This window comes from Rattus norvegicus, chromosome 1 (genome assembly GCF_036323735.1).
Source record: "Rattus norvegicus strain BN/NHsdMcwi chromosome 1, GRCr8, whole genome shotgun sequence".
In the NCBI taxonomy this organism is placed as follows: domain Eukaryota; kingdom Metazoa; phylum Chordata; class Mammalia; order Rodentia; family Muridae; genus Rattus; species Rattus norvegicus.
In genome coordinates, this window is record NC_086019.1 from 155794671 (window position 1) to 155813706 (window position 19036).

Sequence of the window (19036 nt, forward strand, 5' to 3'; positions counted from 1 at the left end):
TGCTTTTGCTTCCTTTTAGGGATTGACTCTGGGGGTGCTGACTGCCATGAAATGTCACAAGGCCCTCACATTGCTGGACATTAACGAATCCCAAACTCAACAGTACAGTGCTTATCATCTACCGTGATGACAATGTGGTCTGTTCTCTGGCCTGATCTTTGAACTCCTTATAAACGAGAGACTCAAGAGCAGCCCACAGAAGCTTCCCACCACTTAACAGCAGCTCAACCATTAGCAAGTAGCGGGATTTTAAACTGGTTCCTAACCACTGTGTCTGTTACTTTTATGGAAAAGGTCTGTGATGAGGGCTGTTGTCCTTCAGGCTCATTGAGCTCCTATGGGGTTAACATGGTATGGATAAACACTCAATACTACTGCCTTTTCTGGAGCGTTCATTTTCTAGCTGTCAATCCTTGTTGCTTTAGAGACTACTCAGAAACTTCCTGTTTGTAGTTTTGTGTTTTGATTGGTTGGTTGGTTTTGATTGGTTGGTTGGTTGGTTGGTTGGTTTTGATTGGTTGGTTGGTTGGTTGATTGGTTGGTTGGTTGGTTGGTTGGTTGGTTGGTTGGTTGGTTGGTTGGTTGGTTTTTGGTGTTTTCCTTGCTTGCTTTCTATTCATTTTTTCCCCTATACCCTTTAACAGGATTCCTGAATGGATCTTCAAATGTTCATCTCCTTTTTAAAAATACAAAATGCTAACAAATTTTGTTCAAAGATCAGACTGGTTCTGATGAGCAATTTTTGAGCGAGGGAGCATTCCATCTAAAGATGCATGGAAAGGTGCTCCAGTGAGCTAGGCAGAAGCAGTTGGTTTAGAAGTAGAAAGGTGCTGAAGAAAGCAGATACAGGCAATGAAACCAGATAGGCCGTGTCAAAGCTACCTTCCTGTCAGCAGAGGCTCCTAAAGGTGCTGACTCAGCTGAGCTGGGGCCCTTCTGACTGGCTTGGAAAGCTTTCCACTTGAAAATTCTCATCCACTGCATGGCACACAGCAGTCTCTTGGGCCTACAGCAGGGGCTCACTCAAATCAATGACTCCCCATAAATTTCACTTAACACCTCTTAAAGTTAAAAAAAATCAATCCATCTGTAATTTTCAGTACAGTGTATTTTTAGAACAGTTTTAGGCTCACAGCAAAATTATAGGGAAGGTAGAGATGTTTTCATTTACTTCCTGTCTCCACACATACAGACTGCAATCATCATCAAATTCTGCTTTCGCACTGTGCCTCCACTGTACATCCTCATCAGCCAGTAACACCTCACTTTTATCCATAGCTTATGTTAAGATTCCTTTGTATGAGACTGGAGGAAATGTATAATAATAAAAATTCCCATCTGGGTAGTGTGTGTGTGTGCTGTGTGTGTGTGTGTGTGTGTGTGTGTGTGTGTATTGTATATGTGTAAGTATGTTCACCAAGCAGGTGAGTGTGACAACCAGAGGTCGTTACTGAGAGTTTCACTCTAGACCTTAGATTTTGAGTCTGTGTTAAGCCTGGTGTCCCCTGCTTTCCCAACCATCTGCCTACCAAGTCCCTGGAATCCTTGCCTGTCTCTCTCCCTCAGTGCTTGAATCATAGTCATATACTGCCATACCTGACTTCTGATGTTGGTGCCAAAGACTTAAACTCAAGTCTTCATGCTTGCATAGCAAGCATTTTAGTCACTGAGCCATCTGCATGGCTTCTAGAATTTTGATAGAGCACATTTTCAGTGCCAAGAAATATTTAGTGAGGAGAGAAGTAGGTATACGTGTGTGGTGAGGTGAGGGGTGGGGTAGATCTTCAAAAACCCAAAGACGAGTTGTCCAGATTATGATTCCAAAAGAGTTATGTTAAAGGGGGTAAAAGATTTCAAGATAATTTCAGTGAACAAAAAAATTATTCTCAGAAAATTTATTTCAAGATCCTACTTGAAACTACTGAGTGATGATCCTGGCAACATTTGCCTGGGTGGTAACAAGAACTTGACATTGGTGTGGTATGTTCTTGAATAAAGGAAGTGGCTTGAAGTATCCTATGGTGTGTATAGTAAACTAGCGCAGATAAAGTTTTTAGTGTATTTGAAGCCTTGACATAAAAGCTTTCTTCGCCACACTGCTGAGGTTTGGTTTTTAATTTAGTTTCATAAGCTCTTTGAGCACATTCTGCACGCGTGCAGAGCTGTTCCTGAAGAGAATTCTGCTGAGCCTCAATAATGAATTATTTATTTTGAAGTCTGTATTTTCAGTTACTAGTGCCTCCAGTTGAGAGGATTGAAAGCCTTCAGATCGTCTATCTGGGATTTCTGAAGTGTGTGTGATGTGAACAGGGAGGAAGCAAATGTTGCTCACATCCATAGATGACAGAAGGTGCCATGTGGAGTATTCCACGTGCAGAAATTGTAAGGTGATCAGTTAGTTCCAGAAGGCCCTATGAGAAAATAACTGGAGGCGTTAAAAAAAATGTGGGAGAAAATAGCCTAATGCTTGTAGACATATGAAAATGTGCTTCCAGACAATTAACAATCAAGGAGTTGATAATTCAACTGTAATAAGAAACCATTTCGTACTCACTAAATTAATAAAATTCTTAAGTCGAATAGATCAGGGGCTTGAAAGGAGAGAGACCTGGCAGAACGTCCCTCTACTGTAACAACTACTATGGAATCAGATTGACATTATTTATTAAAACCAAAGTTCCACCCAACAACTTACTTATTGGATATGTACCTTACATATTTGTATGTATGGTTAAGAGACCTGTAAAAGGATCATTGTGCCACCAGGTTTAATGAAATCGAAAGGTAATCTAACATAGAAAAGATATATAAAATACATTATTTGAGAAAGTTAACAGACTGGGTGAGCAATTACTATATATATCCACGTGATGAGCCAAAACAAGTACAGTATGGACTCCAGGAAGTAAGTGTGGTCAATACACAGGGCATGATTGTGTATATAGTCCAGACGTTCTTAATAGTACTCCTATGTATGGTAACACTATAAATATAATAAATGGATTTTGCCATTAATTCATGAGGACTTCCTATTTCAAGTTCAGTTACCTCCAGAGGTGTAAGCTCGGAGGGACTGGTTTAGATGAGAATCCTTAAATGTGTTCTATCAGAGAAAGACTATCAGCACACTTTATCTTATGTTCCAAAGCAGATGGTCTGATCGTGCCTATGAGGATTCTAGTTACCTCCAGATAGATAATAAAGTGATAAGGACAGAACTGTTGGTGCAGACAACATCCAGAGAGATTCTAAGGCACTGTTAATATTGACACTATATAATAGTGTATTGTCTTTAAACTTTTTTTTTCCTGTCAGGATAGGGTGGGGAGGGATGCTGCACAGCTGTCAATACACCCTGGCATGCATGAAGCTCTGGGTTTGTTCCCCTGCATTGCAGTCCAGAAAAGTAAGATGCAAAGAAAGGAGAATCGGTGTACTAAGAGACCATGTTGCTTCAGTCTCCCTTTAAATAGGTGAGATTGAATTACATGTAACACTAAGCTAAGTCGGCTGGTCATCAGTGCTACGTGTCTGCTATGATGTCCCGAACATCTTCCTAAGCTCTTTGTTGTAACACCATGAAGTAGACAATTTATCCAGCTTTGCAGAGAGGAGCCAAGGGGCTGCTTTTTAACCCAGATTCAGTTTGCAACACCCAGGCCCCCTTCTCCCCATTCTGTCCTATCGTCTCTGTTTCTTGAACTAACATGTTCTCCTACAAGAAGCCAGTGTTAGAAACAACTTAGTTGAAGTCTTAGGACAAATGACGTCTTTGTCACACATCTATCCCTGTTTCCCTGTTGTAACTTTCCACAAGCACAAGCAGCTCGCTATCATAGCATTAGTACATCTCCTACTGAGAGAACAGTGCTGTGCTTTCCTGGAAAATAATGACCCAAGAGGGCTAATGGGCATGAAGGCACACGCATTTCACTCAGCGCTGTGTCAGGACATGGGTCAACTCAATTACATATTTCGTAATAACCAGATTTTCCTACCGGGGCACGCCAAGTAATTGGCTGCAATATAAGAATGCTGTGGATAGTTTGTAAGAAAATTAATGAAGACACAAAGCAAAAGGGCTCATTCAACTCCAGGACTGATATTTGAAATCCTGAAATGTGCTCCGTTCATTTCCTCTGGCCATGATTGATTCCTACTGCAGGACATTAATCTCTCTGCTACTTTGCAGCAGTTGAACACAGTGCTCATCTGTCTTCCCAGGAGAGAGCACCCTGTGACAAAGCTCTTTGCAGATTGGAGTCTGGCTTGCCAGGAAAAAAAAACCCTGGCAGGTCTGACATGTCCACAAAAAGCAGTGACAGTTCTGTTCTCGATGCATGACACTAGGAGCCAGAGAAATCGGGGTTGCCAGGTATCAAACCAGTATTCTTATGATCGACAATGGCCCGTATTTATTTGTAGCAATAGTTCTCAAGCTCAGTTAATAAAACAAATTGTCTGGGAAGCTATCAGTTGGCTCACACAAAAAGAGAATCCTTCATTCCAGCTCACATTTAACGGGAGTTCAATATACAGAGTGCCTGCAAAAATTCAGCTACAGAAAATCGTGACTTCTCCAATTTAATATCCCAAACTCTTAAGCATAGCATTAAGGTTGCAAAGTAACATCAGAAATGTTTCATGTCCTGTTCTTCCAACATGCAACTATTCCATAACATTCCCTCAGTAGACACCTTTTAGACATCACCCATTATGTGCTGCATCTTGCTGGTGCTAGACTACCACACTCAACCATGACTCTTCAGTGCTGACATCAGGGACTGTAACAGAATTCTAAGATAAATCATAGCACAATCTGGATTGCACTAAATGATAATTGGAATGTATACCAAACATTTGAGGTACCTACAGGATATGCTTTTACCAATTTCCAAACCAACAAGGTGCTGTATTGTTCTCAGCAGTCTTCCTCCCATCTCAGATCTGGAGGCAACTAGAATCCTCATAGTTACTGTCAGACCATCTGCTCTGGAAGGCAAGATAGAGCCTGATGATAGTCTCTCTTAAGGAACACATTTAAGGATTCTCATCTAAATCAATCCCTTCATGCTTACTGCTATGGAGGTGACTGAAATTGACACAGCAAAAAGGAAACTTAGAAATAGGAAAAGAGATACCAAAGGCTTATGGGATATGATACTGGCGTGAGAGGAGCTCCAGAATCATTGACCCAATGGTAAGGCTCCCTCTAGTGGAGAGTCATGCCTTGGTTGGCCTGAGACTGACCCTACCTGTCTGGATCACCTCTGTGGAGACACTGAGAGAAAGCATTCTCAACTCACCATTAGCTATAGGCTGTCAAATTTAGGGACTTAACTGTATACATTAATGAAGTAAAATCAAGTTGTAACAGGAAAAAAAGAAGACAGAAAAGAGTTTGCAAGAAAAGTGTTGTATTTTTGTCAACCAAAACTTAGCCTAATAGAGAAACACAAAACTGATAGGACTCTAAATTCATTGGGAAGCAAATATATCGTACATACTCTTTGTCTGGGACTAATCAGTGAGGACAAATCTTGTTCTCAAGAGTCACAAAGTCTAGAGGAGATTGGAGGTACATAGGTGACCACCTTGAAATATCTGTCCAGGGCTCCATGGTGTCATACAAAGTTGTCATCTTTCTGGTCAGTGCAGAAATGACAGGCAAAATAGGTTTCTCCCAAACCTAACATGGCTGAGAATGTTTGTAATGAACGGTGTTGGTCAGAGACACAGGAAAGGAAGGAACGATTGACTGTCCCAACCAAAGGCTGCAGTATGAACAAGGTGTCAGATAGCCCTGCGACCTTCTGGAATCTACTGTGGGGAGACAGTCGGCATGACTGGGGATTAGATGTGAGGAGTTAGGGAATGGAGGAGGGAAAACTGGAGGTGATGAAGCCACCTCACAGAGCCATTTGTGCACATTTGTGTCATATGTACAGACAAGCTGAAACTCCCTACAGGGGGTTTATGCTTGACTTTTTTTTAGTCTAAGAGCTAAAGAGATGAGATTTTGTTTTAGAAAACTTATTTTTACTAAATGCAGTACTCTACAGGGCTTGGAGACCATGCCACAAATAGAAAAACATCCTACACTGACACCGCAATCCCAGGCAGAAATCCTAACTCTAAGCTAAGGATTTCAGCCATTTCTGGAGAAAATAGAGGAAATGTGGCAGATGAAATCCAGCAAAGGGGGGTCACATGACCTTCACACATGTGGCTGATTTTAGCAGGGACAGAGATCTTCATGTACCTCAGTTGCCTTGAAGACATCACTGGCTGATTCATATCGCCCTAAATGATAGGAATGATGTCCAGGTGTCTTCAGAGGAGTAAATTAGAGTCTTCTGACTGATAATTTGATGAGTATAACATATAAGAAGTTCTGGCTGAACCTCACATTTACAGTAGTATGTAATTTTAATCAGTGAGTTTCACTGTATGTGAAGATATAAAAGTTGCTATATATGTAATGTTTAATTATCTTTGTGTGTATGGCACACCATTTAAGTCTCAAGGTAGTCCTACTGGGAGTTTGACATTTAATCCAAATGCACACAAGCATTGGATTAAATGGAAATGCTTAAGAGGCACACGTCTAGAAGTGTTAGCCATGTGGAGACCAAGGCCCAGCTCCACAATTATAAGCCAGATCTGATACAGGAAATAGTCACATTGTCATTAAAATGAAGAGTTTTATGCACGTCACTAAACTCCAGTGTATGTTTGGACTCTCTCCCCATTCACTGTTACTCAGGAGTGTCTTAGACAGTTCTGACGGAAATAAGTAGAAGATGATACCTTCAAAGTAAACCTACCAAGGAGGACAGACAGCACACACATGGAGCAGACAAAGCTGCCAACAGCAGCAGTTGATGTTATTCCCCGCACCCCTTTTCTCAAAAATGTGCAATTAAACACACCATCTTGTCCCTGTGAAACATGAAATGGTGGACAAGGTACCAGTTAATACCATTAATACCAGTTAACACCAACAACTTCAGGATGGAGTGCCAAGCAGTGAATTGGGTCCCCTCAGACTCCAGCTCTTTGAGCTCTGCCAGGCCATTCAATTGTGCTCCGCTTCAAACTCAGTCACTGCAAAAGGAGAGTGATAATATTTGCCTTCTGGAGAATATTATGAAGATGAGCATAAAAAATGTCAGTATGATGAAAGGTCAAATATTATGTACAGAGTTTATTTTATGAGTTTCTGGATAATAGTGGAAATTTTCCCTATTCCTTTTATTTTCTTCTGCTGGCATTTATTATGAGCAGACGTATAAAGTGACTTAGGCTTGTGGTCTGACTACCCCAACACGTGACATAGAAACCATGCTTTCATCTGTGTTATTCAATCTTATTTTGTCTTTGAAAATATAATAGATAGATATGTGAACACACACATACAACATTCATTTCTAGGTGTGATTGTTTAATACAAGACATGAGTGACACGGGACTCACACTGAGTATCCTAAGTCCCCAGCCTTGGGTCTCACAGAATCATCTCACTCAGAAGAGAAAGTATATATATTCCCAATGAGCTCCAGTGAGAATCTGATTCTAGTGAAAAATCTAAAGTTTGAACATAAATCCATGTAGCTTAGAATTTTAGATTGGTTTCATTTGTGGAAGGTGTTCTCAAAAGAATAAACATTTAAAAGAGATTTTGTAAGATAACTAAAACAGATAGGAAAGGAAGGCATTTACTTTAGATAGGAAAAAGAGCATAAACAAGAGAAAATGCACAAATAATATTGGAAATTAAAAATGTGAAGTGCTGTACGTGTCTGTACTCCTGGAACTTTGGAGGTCAAGGCAAGAGGATCACATGTTCAAGGCTGAGCTAAGAGCAAAATTCTCCTTCCAAAAACAAGGTAAAATATGTGGAAATGAGTAGGTAAATGGTGTGTTAGGAGAACAAAGAATGTTGTATGATTAAAACATGTAAACAATGAATCAAATTTTCTAACAAAGATCGTTAAATTCGGGTCTGAAGTATTGTGAATATTATGTAAAGCAAACAAAAAAAAAACCACTCCTGTTTGTTGTGTCTGTTTGTTTGGCCATGGTTTAGTTTTATTTGAGACATGACATCACCCTGGTCTTACACTCACCACATGGGCTAAACTGGGATGGTCAGTGAATCCCAGCGATGTGCCTTTCGCCACCTCCCCAGCACCAAGATAATAAGCATTCCGCCACTCCTGGCTGTCGTTTTTCCTGTGTTCTGGGAACTGAACTCAGGTCCGCATGCTATCACAGTAGCGGGCACTTTACCAACTAAACTCTATCTTAATTTATTGCCTGGAAATGAGGAAGAGACCTCTTCCACTTGGGTTATCACAGTCAACAATGTTTGTTTTTGTAAACAGTGAGTGGAGGCGATCCTTCCCTTAAGTCTTGTTGGTGTGCATATTTTATTGGACTTTGTTGCCTGGCACAAACTAATATTCTAGTTAACTTCGTAGCTGCTGTGCTGAGACTTCTCTGCTGAGGACATGTTCTCTAGTATCAAAAATCAATTGATACATTTTAAAGCCTTCATTAATTTTTCTCTTAACGTTTGAAAATTTCTATCAACCTGAATAATATTATGACACGCTATCATATAATTTTCCTATAATAACATCATCTCTCCCTAATCAAGGACTTAGCTCTGAGATTAGGGGCCAGCAAATTAATAGATTGTGGTTTCCTTTGAAACTCCTGGCAACATTCTATGTATTAGATTCTCCTATAAAATACTCCTAATGGTATTTGATGTGTTAAGGCAGTATGTGTTTCAGTTAGATGGTATCTCGAAAAGGCAGGAAGATCAGCAAGAAAAATTTACAACATAATTCACTTTGCTGGAGCTCAGCCAGGGACCCCATTTGTAATAGCATTTCCAGCCTCCAGCAACTGAGGTGATTGTGAGAAGAGCTATAGCAAGTCAGCCTGTATCGTTCAGTCTGTCTGTACACACAGAGCCACTTGTTCCGTAGTACTCACTACAATTATGTCACTGGGGCTGAAGAGAGGGCACAGCAGTTAAGAGCACTGGCTGCTCCTGCAAAGCACCCTAGTTCAGTTCACAATACTCTCACAGCTTACAACCATCTGCACCTCCACTTCTAGGTCAGACGTGTTTTCCTCTTCTCAGCAGGCAGCAGGCATGCGTGTGGTGTTCATACATGCACGCGGGCCACATAAAGAAAAAGAAACCTCTAAAGGACATTATTTTAGTCACTAACTTTGATCCTTAGAGTCTTAAAGATGAGAAAAACAAGGTAGGGACCCTCTTTATATCATTTCTTATTCAGAACATAGCAAACACCAACAGTCGTACTCAATTTAGCTGACGGGGCTAGAGATCCTGCAAGCTCTCTGACCAGTTATTCTAACCACTCTGCTAAGCTTCCAAGCATATGGTCGTGAGTTAGCTTATCCACATCTAATCCAAATACGTGTCCTCCCTACCCCACCCCCACACACATACATACACATAAGTGAAAACTAATTCCTCTTCTAATTACCCTTCATCCTTCCTTTCTCTTAGTTCCTATTTCTAGGATGCATCTCTGTTCTCTGTATCTAATAGAAACCTTGATTGCTACAATCTAAGGAAACATGGCTACTAATGTTATGCTTTCTGGACCAATTAAACGCTCTTTAGGCATCTTGTCAGCTTCAACAAGACCAAGCACCTAAAATATCTATGTAAATTACAGAACAGTATAAAACTACATCTCCTGACTACATTAACCAGGCTGCGACCGACTATACTGCAGTAATGAATGATCTTAAACTTCACTTAGCACAGTTGTGGTTGCTTGTCACCCCACCCTGTGCAAAATTGAGGCCAGCTTCTGCTCCAGGGGGTCACTCACCATCTAGAGCTGTAGCTATACCCCAGGAGAAGGACCACAGACCTCTGATAAGGAAACCAGCGAGCGTGTGGATGTTTGCAGTGTTGTGCCTCATTCATGGATATTTTTATCCAGACCGAGCAAAACAAAAGAGCCTTATTTTAAAAACCAAACACACACACATACACAAATTTCCCCTTTTAATACTGAAGTACTGTTATATTTAGGTTTATTTTGGGCATAAAATTCTATGTAATTCACTTTTAAGTCCTTGTGATAGGAACTTACTCATGCTATCTAGAGCCACATATGATATTATTTTACTTCTTTCCCAAGTGATGGGTACATTATGACCTAAAGAGTTTTCTATCTTTATTCTTATAGCTAGGCAAATTTATGTTGTGGGTTGATAAACATCCACTTGATATTTGCCAGTAGCAGGTTTCTGTCTGACTTTTACAATTATATCTATTAAATATCAATTCATGTTCCCCACTTCTTGTAAATTCAGCGAACTTTATACAGAAGTCGAGAGACTTTAAAACTGAAGTGGCTGTTTATAGTCAAACATGAAGAACAAAAGTAAACTACAAGCAGTCGATTTGTGTGTGTGTGTTTGTGTGTGTGTGTGTGTGCACGTGTGTGTGCGTGTGTGTGTGTGTGTGATCGCGCGCGTGCGTCAGTGTATGTATCCACATCCTCGAGTCACTTGCTGCATATCAGACGCTTTGTAAAGGTCAACTGACATAAGATTCATAACTCTGTACCCTCAGTAAATAAAGGTAATTCATTCATAACCACACAGCTTGATGTAGAGGAACCTGGGGTATTAAAGCAGGGCTGTTTTTCATCTACCGTCTAATTTACTAGGAACAGAAAAGGTCAACCCTGCAGCATTGCTGGGTAAAGTGTTCACGAAAGTAGCTCTGAGAAGGGCATCAGAGGGCCCTTTGGCAGGTGACCTCTGCCCTCGGCCTTACATCACCTGTGTTATCCATTATACGTCTGAGAACGTAGACAAGAAGCTTTTAAGCCCCTCCATGTCTCAGCTTCTCTCTTCTGAAATAAAGGGCTGAAAATAGTGTGTGGCCTATAGTCCTGAGTACATATTAAGCCGTCACCACAAGCAAAGGGCTTAGACCTGTGTCTGGCACTAGATAAATATCTACAGTTGTTTTGAGTTCGGACCAAGGTCCTTTGAAGACATAAGTGAAAATGAAGGAAATAACAGATTCAAGGACTGGATATACATGCTTTTTCTCAAGTGATTTTGTTTGATTCACACAACAGTTATATTTAAGTAACTTTGCCTCATAAGAAAAACCCAAGGTACAGAAAAGTACAGCAATTTATCCCACAATCACTACAATGTTAGGTGCTAGGGGTACAAGCCCACACTAGTTTGGTCAGGGCTGTACTAGAAGGATAGGATGGACGTGTTCCTTTTACAAGCCAGTTCTTAACAAGATGTGGGAAAAGCATCCCCTAACTTGGTAAGGGAAGCATTGACTGTAAATTGCATTTAATTAGATTGGTAGCCCAGGCTGTTGTTTTCTAGCTGCTGGTTCCACTGTATTCCTGGACTAGCCAAGGCACTGACTGATCTGGACGGCTTCCCTTCATGCAAGGCTGTCTGGAGCATGGCTTCTTCCTGCTTTCCTGCCTGCTGCTAAGCATGCAGGTAAACTTCAGCCGCCATGCCCGCTCTAGCCTTTTGTGCCTGTCAGCAGCTCCTTTGATTTCTCTGGAATGGTTGGCCTCAACTTACCCAGGTTTCTTTCTTTACACACCCTCGTTCAGTCTGTCTCCTTTTCCCTCAGGCTTTGCTGAGGTTTCAAAGCCTCATCTCCATGGCATGCAGTTAGTCTTTGTTGTGAGCTCCCATAATCCCTTGAGGCTTCGAGCCTTAAGTGACTCTTCTGTTCCTTTCAGTGTGTTTTGATAATTATCTCCAGAGCTCCAAAATAAAAAGAAAAAAAAAACCACAAAAAACAAAAAAACAAAAAACTAGTTGTAAATGCTTAGAAATTTTCTTGGTGGAATGCCATGTCACTTTCAATTTGTAAAACTTCATGGAGAATATCATGTTGAGTATTATTTTTGGTTATAAAAACACCCAACTGCCACTCATGTGTTGTGTCTTATGTCAGCCTAATTCAGTTTTGTTGTTCTCCTCTCTGATCTCTGTTACCAAAGATTATTGATGACTAAAATAGGAAATGACTAGGTAGAAATAATTTACACTACATCATAGGATGACATCATCAATAGGACATTCTGGGATGTACAGATAGAAAAAATCACACATCGCTCAACCGTGTAGCTGCTTCTCAGTGTGACTGTGACTGTGAACTAAGGGCATTGTCAGCCTCTTCTAATACTCCATATCCGGGCCTTCACTGTTAACGCTTTTGATGCCCAGGTCAAAAAGTCCATCTTCTATGGACCTAATCTTTATTACTTTTTTTCAAATTTTCACTTATTTGTATACATATGGGTGTTTTGCTTGCGCATCATATGTGTGCTTGGTGACTAGAGAGGCCAGCAGTGAGTATCAGGTCTCCTAGGACTGAAACTACAGAGGATTAGGAGGCATGATCTGGATTCTGGGAATCAAATCTGACTCTTCTGAATGAGCAGACGATGCTCTTAACTGGTAAGCCAACGTCAATATACAAAAAAAACTTTTAAAAAATTGTTTCAATCCTAATTCTATTGCTTAAAGCTCCTCCTCACCTCTTCCTACTATTACTGTTACAGTGAGGGCATAACACCTTGCTTGCCCTTCTGACATTGAAACAAGAGGTACTGAGGGTGTAAGTCTGTGACAGGGCACAAAGACCCCTTCTACTTCATGCCCTGTGTTTCCACAAAGCACACCTGATTCTGTCCTTCGTAAGTGTTTCAGAAATTGGTTAGAAAGTTAAGGCTAATTTTTTTTCTTCAAAACACACTTCCTGGCCCTCAGGATGATTATAGAAAACAAACCAACAGAAATATGTCAGATCTTACAAAGTTAGGCTTTTGCTTTTGAAATTATTTTTCAGTATATAGTTGCATTCATTATCAGTCAACCTATCAATTGGACTGGTGCTTCAAGAGGGTAGTCAGGAGTTCTTATTTTAGAGAAATCTATTATTTACAATTTAAATAAGCCCTTGATGGTTGACATTGTTAGAATCTGGAATTCCCTATGATATAGGCCAATGGGCAAACCTGATACAGATTACCTTGGCTATGTATCTGAAGTAGAGAAATCTGCCTCTTGTGCACGGCACCATTCCTGGTCTGGTCTCCTGAACTATACCTTAAATTGTGAGACAGAAGAAAACACTGCCCCCTCTAGTTGCTCTTGTTATAGCATTTATCACATCTACAAGAAAAGAAAGCAAGATAAGTTTGCCTTCAATTCAAGGAAGCAGCCATCGCATTTTTCCACTATACACTAGCTTTAAATTCAAGCTCTTTTGTCCATTGTTTTATGTGTAAAGAAACTGAGTATCAGGATGGCTGAAGGAAGGACTGTGTGTGTGACTCAGCAGTAGAATCTGTGTACCACAAGCAAGAACCATATTCAATCTCCAGCACTACAAAACCAAAACAGAATGGTTGAAGAGCCATTTTTGGCCTGGGCCATAGAGTATGAAAATCAGGGATGGATCAAGATCCAGAACCAACTCCGCAAGTCACAGCTGAGGCTGCTGCTTCCTGCACTAGGCTACGCTTAGAAATGGGCTGTCCTGAAAGTCCCATCTAAATGTAGACCTTTAACAAGATGTGTGTGAGTGGAGGGGACAGCACAGAGAGACTGCAGGCAGGGTGGTCCCCTCTGGGACAGATCTATTCTGGATGACATGTTTAAACATTAAAGAGACAATTTCTGACTTTTCCTTTTGAATATTTAACATTCAAAGGATATTTCTTCTCTCACACCAAACACAGACTCAACAAATGGCTTTTGAACAGAATGGAATGTCATCCCTATTTAATTGCTATGCCTTTCCTAAAATGAAACTCTCAGTTGAAGGATCATGCAAATTAACTTCTGCACTATTTCCTGCTTCAAACTGCATTAGTGTGAAGAGAGCAAGAGCTTCCGAATCAGATCTCCCCATTTGGTACCCTCACTTCCCCCCACACTGGGGCTGCAACACACAGATGAGTCACTTTGCCTCTTTGAACCTTTACCTCTTCCTCTGATAAGCAGAAATAAAAAAGGACTCTTCTGCTGAATTGATTAAAAAACGTTAGCAGAACTGTCAGCATATGCGGGTTGTGATGCTATGTGCCTGTAATCCGAGCTTCCAGGAAGCTGGAGGCGCACATAGTTAAGACCTTGTCTCAAGAGCAGAAAAATACAGTGAGAGGATGGTATGGAATAATCTCTGACCGGAGTGTTTTCTCTACTGAGTTATTTCCATGTGCCTATACTGTATTAGGACAACCCTCAACACTGAGCATAGCTACAGGCTTCCTTAGTACTACTGACATAACCTTCCCCTTGAAGACATGTCATTCTTCTTAACTCTTAATATACCTTGTTTGAAAAACCTAAAAGAAGACAGGCTGTCATACAATAAAGCCCATAGCATACTTGCAAATCCAATAAATGCAAATAATTATTGAGTGATTATATTGCTCCTTGATGAGAATGACCCATGCAGGGGTGAGGTGTGAAGGCCACAAACCTACTTAGAATTCTCCTGGTGGCCAGGGGCATTACTCTTTCTTTGTGAGGGCAGCCACAATATCTTAGACCATTATCCCATCCACCAACATCAAGTACCACACTTCAGAGATAAGCAGTTCTTCTTATAGGTATGCAGATTTGAACTGAAAATATATTTTCTTACTATCTGATCCCTATTTGTTGGATCACAAAAGATGGTGTCTGATTTTCAAAACTTATGCCATCTTAGAACTGAGGCACAATTACCAGTTTGTCACACAAAGCTATAATTTAGATGCTAGGATAAAAGGTCTAAAGCTAGTTCCAAGTTTTAAAAACATCAAAAAGAAAAGCAGAACCAAATATGGGAGCTAAGCAAACAATACCCTTGGACCTGATTTGATCCATGGTTCACTGAGACGTCATGTGGTTTAGGTTTGGCTAGATTCGATTTGGTCGGGTTAGGTTGGGTTTTGTTCAGGATGATCTGGAACTTTCTGTACGGTACAGGGTAGGATCAGCCTCACACTCAACATCATCTTGCTTCTGCTTCACGATGATGGGATTAGAGGCATTCATCATCATCTCTTGTTTCTCTTAGATTTAATACTAGGACCAGTAAAGGAGGTTGATTCACAAAGAAAAATAGCTGTTGTGTTGATTCCTTTCATTCTGATTAGTGGCATCCTCCTGTGTACAATGAGGCCCATCTCAGGTTCAACTCTGTATTGGTTCAAAATACGTTTTTCGTTTCCATTTAAATTAGGGACAAGACCCACTGTGAATAAACATGAATGGTCCCTCTAAGATCATAACTTATTTCTTCCCACGTCAAAGCAAGTCAACATTGTATGATGAATGAACACCTTCATTTAAATTGACAGGAGCTCTGATGTATTTTCAGCTAAAATAATGTTTTTCCTTGGCATTCATTGGAGATGATTTCTTCACCAAAGGAAAACACCTTGCTTTACACAGGGCTTTGATTGGCAGAGTGAGTTTATTCCATCCCTCTAACCCAAGTCTTTCTGACTGGTGAAGGACTCTACTCTTAAAGACCGTAGTTCTCAGCTGGACTGTCACAGGACACTGGACATGACCATTTGCTTACAGATAATTTAAGAAATGCTCAGCACATATGCATACTAGGAGGAGTATACAACTCATTGAGCAAGGGTTCAAGATTAGCGCTGGGTGTCAGACTCGCAAACTGACCCAGGAACAACTTAAAGGCTTGGCATTCTCCTAACTCAACTTCATATGGGGAAAGGGAGTTTTAAGTATAAACAGGTTTGTTCGTATGTTAGGAAACTTACCTCAAAGCTTCCAAACTCTACCTATTCACCATTTTTCACAGGGCAAAGGTTGCCTACTGCTCACTTTGTGTGGGTGGGAAAGAGTAATCACAGAATCAAATAGGCAGAAGAGAGAAAGGGGCAAAAGAGCAAGAAAAGAAAGAGGAAGAAGAAAGGGTCTTTGATTGCATTGGCCTGGGTTAGATGCTTGTAAGAACCGTACAATTCCAGGAGGAGTCTTAATGTGGACAGTTAGAGATGGGACTGGGTAGTAATGCCGAGCAGGCAAATATGTCTCCCAATGTGGTACCACTAATAAAGTGAGGACTGTTTGTTTGTTTGTTTGTTTGTGACAGCCTTTTTATTTTCTTGCTTTCCAACATGGCTTTCTAGAAAAGGACAGAAATGATGGTGTGTCTGTCTTCATAACAGGACAGTTGAACTATGCCTTCTGTTTATTTAGGCAAGATCCAGACCTGTTTGTTAGCCTTTGGGTCTAGTAATACTCCATACATCTTTGCTTAATTAATTATTGATCTGGACTTATCCTTCTGCCTGAAGCAAGCTGTTTTCTTGTTAGCTGTGGCATTTGTTGCTTGTTTTAAAGATCACAAATTATATTTATATAGTCACTTCCTTTCCTTTTACATTTTAACCATGGCCATATGTGTTAATAAGGCAGGAAACAAAGTAAGGGGGAAATGAAAAGATACCAGTTCTACTGACACTGCACAATGATGTTGCAAATAGTTCTTTTAGTAACAACTCATCAAAGAAGATTGATTGGTCTAGGGAGATGGCTTGGTGGGTAAGGTTGCTTGCTCTGAAGTCTGAGTCTTAGTTTGACTATCCCCAATGCCACAACACACACACACACACACACACACACACACACACACACACACACACACAAGCTGGGCGTGGCTACATATACCTGTAATTCCAACCTTGTGGTGGTAGAGACCACAGATCCCTAGAGCCTTTTGGCCAGCCAAACTGGCTGAAACTGTAAACATCGAGTTTAGCGAGATACCCTGTCTCTGACAATTGTCAAAACTTGACAGGGGAAGGAAAGATGACTGCTTTCCTGCACTTACTTCTATGTGGGCATATAAGCACACATCCACATACTCAGGCACATGCAGCATGAGGATACTCACGCACATTAGTACACACATAAACACACAAACACCTACACAAACATACACACACACACACACACACACACACACACACAAATAAAATCAATAAATGCACTGGGGAAATGACTTTTAAGTAAGACTCTTGAGCAAGCATCAAAACCTGTGTTCAGATACTCAAAGCCTATGTAAGAAGTCAGCTATAGATTGTGCCTGCTGGCCGGTCAATTTAGCCACGCAGTAAACTCCTGCTTTAGTAGGAGACCTGGTCAAGGGAACAAGATAGTGATAGAAAAAGACACCTCATACGAGGGCAAAGACAGATGAACATACATGTATATGCCCCCCACACATACAAGATCGAAAATGCGACAGGGCAACTGAAACTTGCATAAATGGTACTCTTCAAACCACTAACAAATCCTAAGAAAATTCTTATTCAGCATCATTTGCATATTTATTGTCTTTAAAAATCATTTTGCTGTTACTTATCAAATGACTTTTTTAACTTTGTAATTATATTTATGTACAGAAAACTTAAGTGTACATTTAACCCAGTTTAGTGGTGAGTTCTTTAGCCTTTGCCTTTTCCAGCTTGGCAATGCGAGCCACAGATTTAGGACTCAAGATATTGCCTCCCCAGTGGCGGTGGATCTCGTCATATCTGTCATTATAATTGGTCCTAATAGCTTCCACCAGCTTAGCCAGAGCACCCTTGTCTTCCGAGTTAACCTGTGTGAAGGCAACAGTGGTGCACGTCTTCCTATGGACCAGGTGCCCCACCCTGGCCTTTCCCTTGATGATGCAGTAGGGCACCCCCATCTTTCGACAAAGGGCAGGCAGGAAAACCACCAGCTCAATGGGGTCTACATCATGGGCAATCACCACCAGCTGAGCCTTCTTGTTCTCCACCAAGGTGGTGACTGTATTGACCCCTGCTCGGCAGACTCAGAGGACAGGCAGTCTCTCAGTTGGGACGTCCCCTTTGCCAGCAGCTTTCTTCTCAGCACAGGCCAGCAGCCTTTGCTTCTTCTCCTGCTTTGTCTCTGGCCTGTACTTGTGGGCAAGCTTAAGCAGCTGAGTCGCTGTCTGCCTGTTCAGAGCCTGGGTGAACTGGTTGATGGCAGGAGGTACTTTGAGCCACTTATAGAGGATGGCTCTTTGCCGCTGCAGCCTGATGTAGCGAGGCCATTTGACAAAGCATGTGAGATCTCTTTTGGGCTAGATGTCCTGTCCAATGCCAAAGTTCTTAGGCCTTTTCTCAAACAAAGGATTGACCACCTTTTTGGCCTCCTGTTTCTTGACCACGGCAGGGACCAGAGCCACCTTCTTCCCCTTGGCCTTCTTTCCTTTGGGCATCTTGCTCGGTTGGAGGAGAGAGCTCAAATGACTTTTTAAAATCTTTATCTATGCTTATTCAGATGCGTGCCCCATGTAACATCTGAGAAAAACATCCTGCACATGATTGGCATTACAGCCTTCCTGGTTTTAATGACAATCTGGATACAGTCATGAGGCTGTGACATACTCCTACTGTCATCCACTATGTCGGTTTCCAGAAACAAAGTTGCCATGAGGGCATACTTAAAGCGTGGATCATGTTAGGAGGCTCCTTCATAAAAATCCAACAGTGCAGCTGCAAACGAGAAAGTAGAGCAGAAATCCAGCTGTGCCTGCTTCTGCAGTCCTTTCCAGGCTTGGAATTAATGTGTAGAAGAAGAAAAATCTGTAATCTTCAAGATACTGACTACTGTCCTATCCCCAGTCTAGACTGCTGTCTTCCATTAAGACTTCTGTTTACCCAGCACATTGCTTCAGTTCACTCTCATAAAAAACTTCTGGTTCTTGAAGCTTTGTGAAAGGCAACAATGGAAGCTGCTCGCCTATCGTGTCAGATGTGTTACGGGTGAAGTAGGAGATGTCAGGAGACACACCAACTAGAGAACAATCTGATCTGGAAGGTTGTAGAGAGGAAAGCAGAGATTTGGGCTCCAGACAGGCCTTGGCCAGTTCTCAGCTCTATTGCCAAATGCATGTGTGGTCAGAGAATTTTCTTTGCATGACATGACA

At 41.2% G+C, this 19036-nt stretch overlaps 1 protein-coding gene and 1 pseudogene across 36 annotated transcripts in view; one reads left to right on the top strand and one right to left on the bottom strand.

Annotated features, from left to right (window-relative positions):
• The window catches only part of Dlg2 (discs large MAGUK scaffold protein 2), a 2051694-nt gene that overhangs the window by 1930126 nt on the left and 102532 nt on the right, over nt 1–19036 (top strand). The gene's annotated exons all lie outside the window — the stretch shown is intronic.
• LOC108349289 (60S ribosomal protein L7a pseudogene) lies at nt 17059–18749 on the bottom strand (annotated as a pseudogene).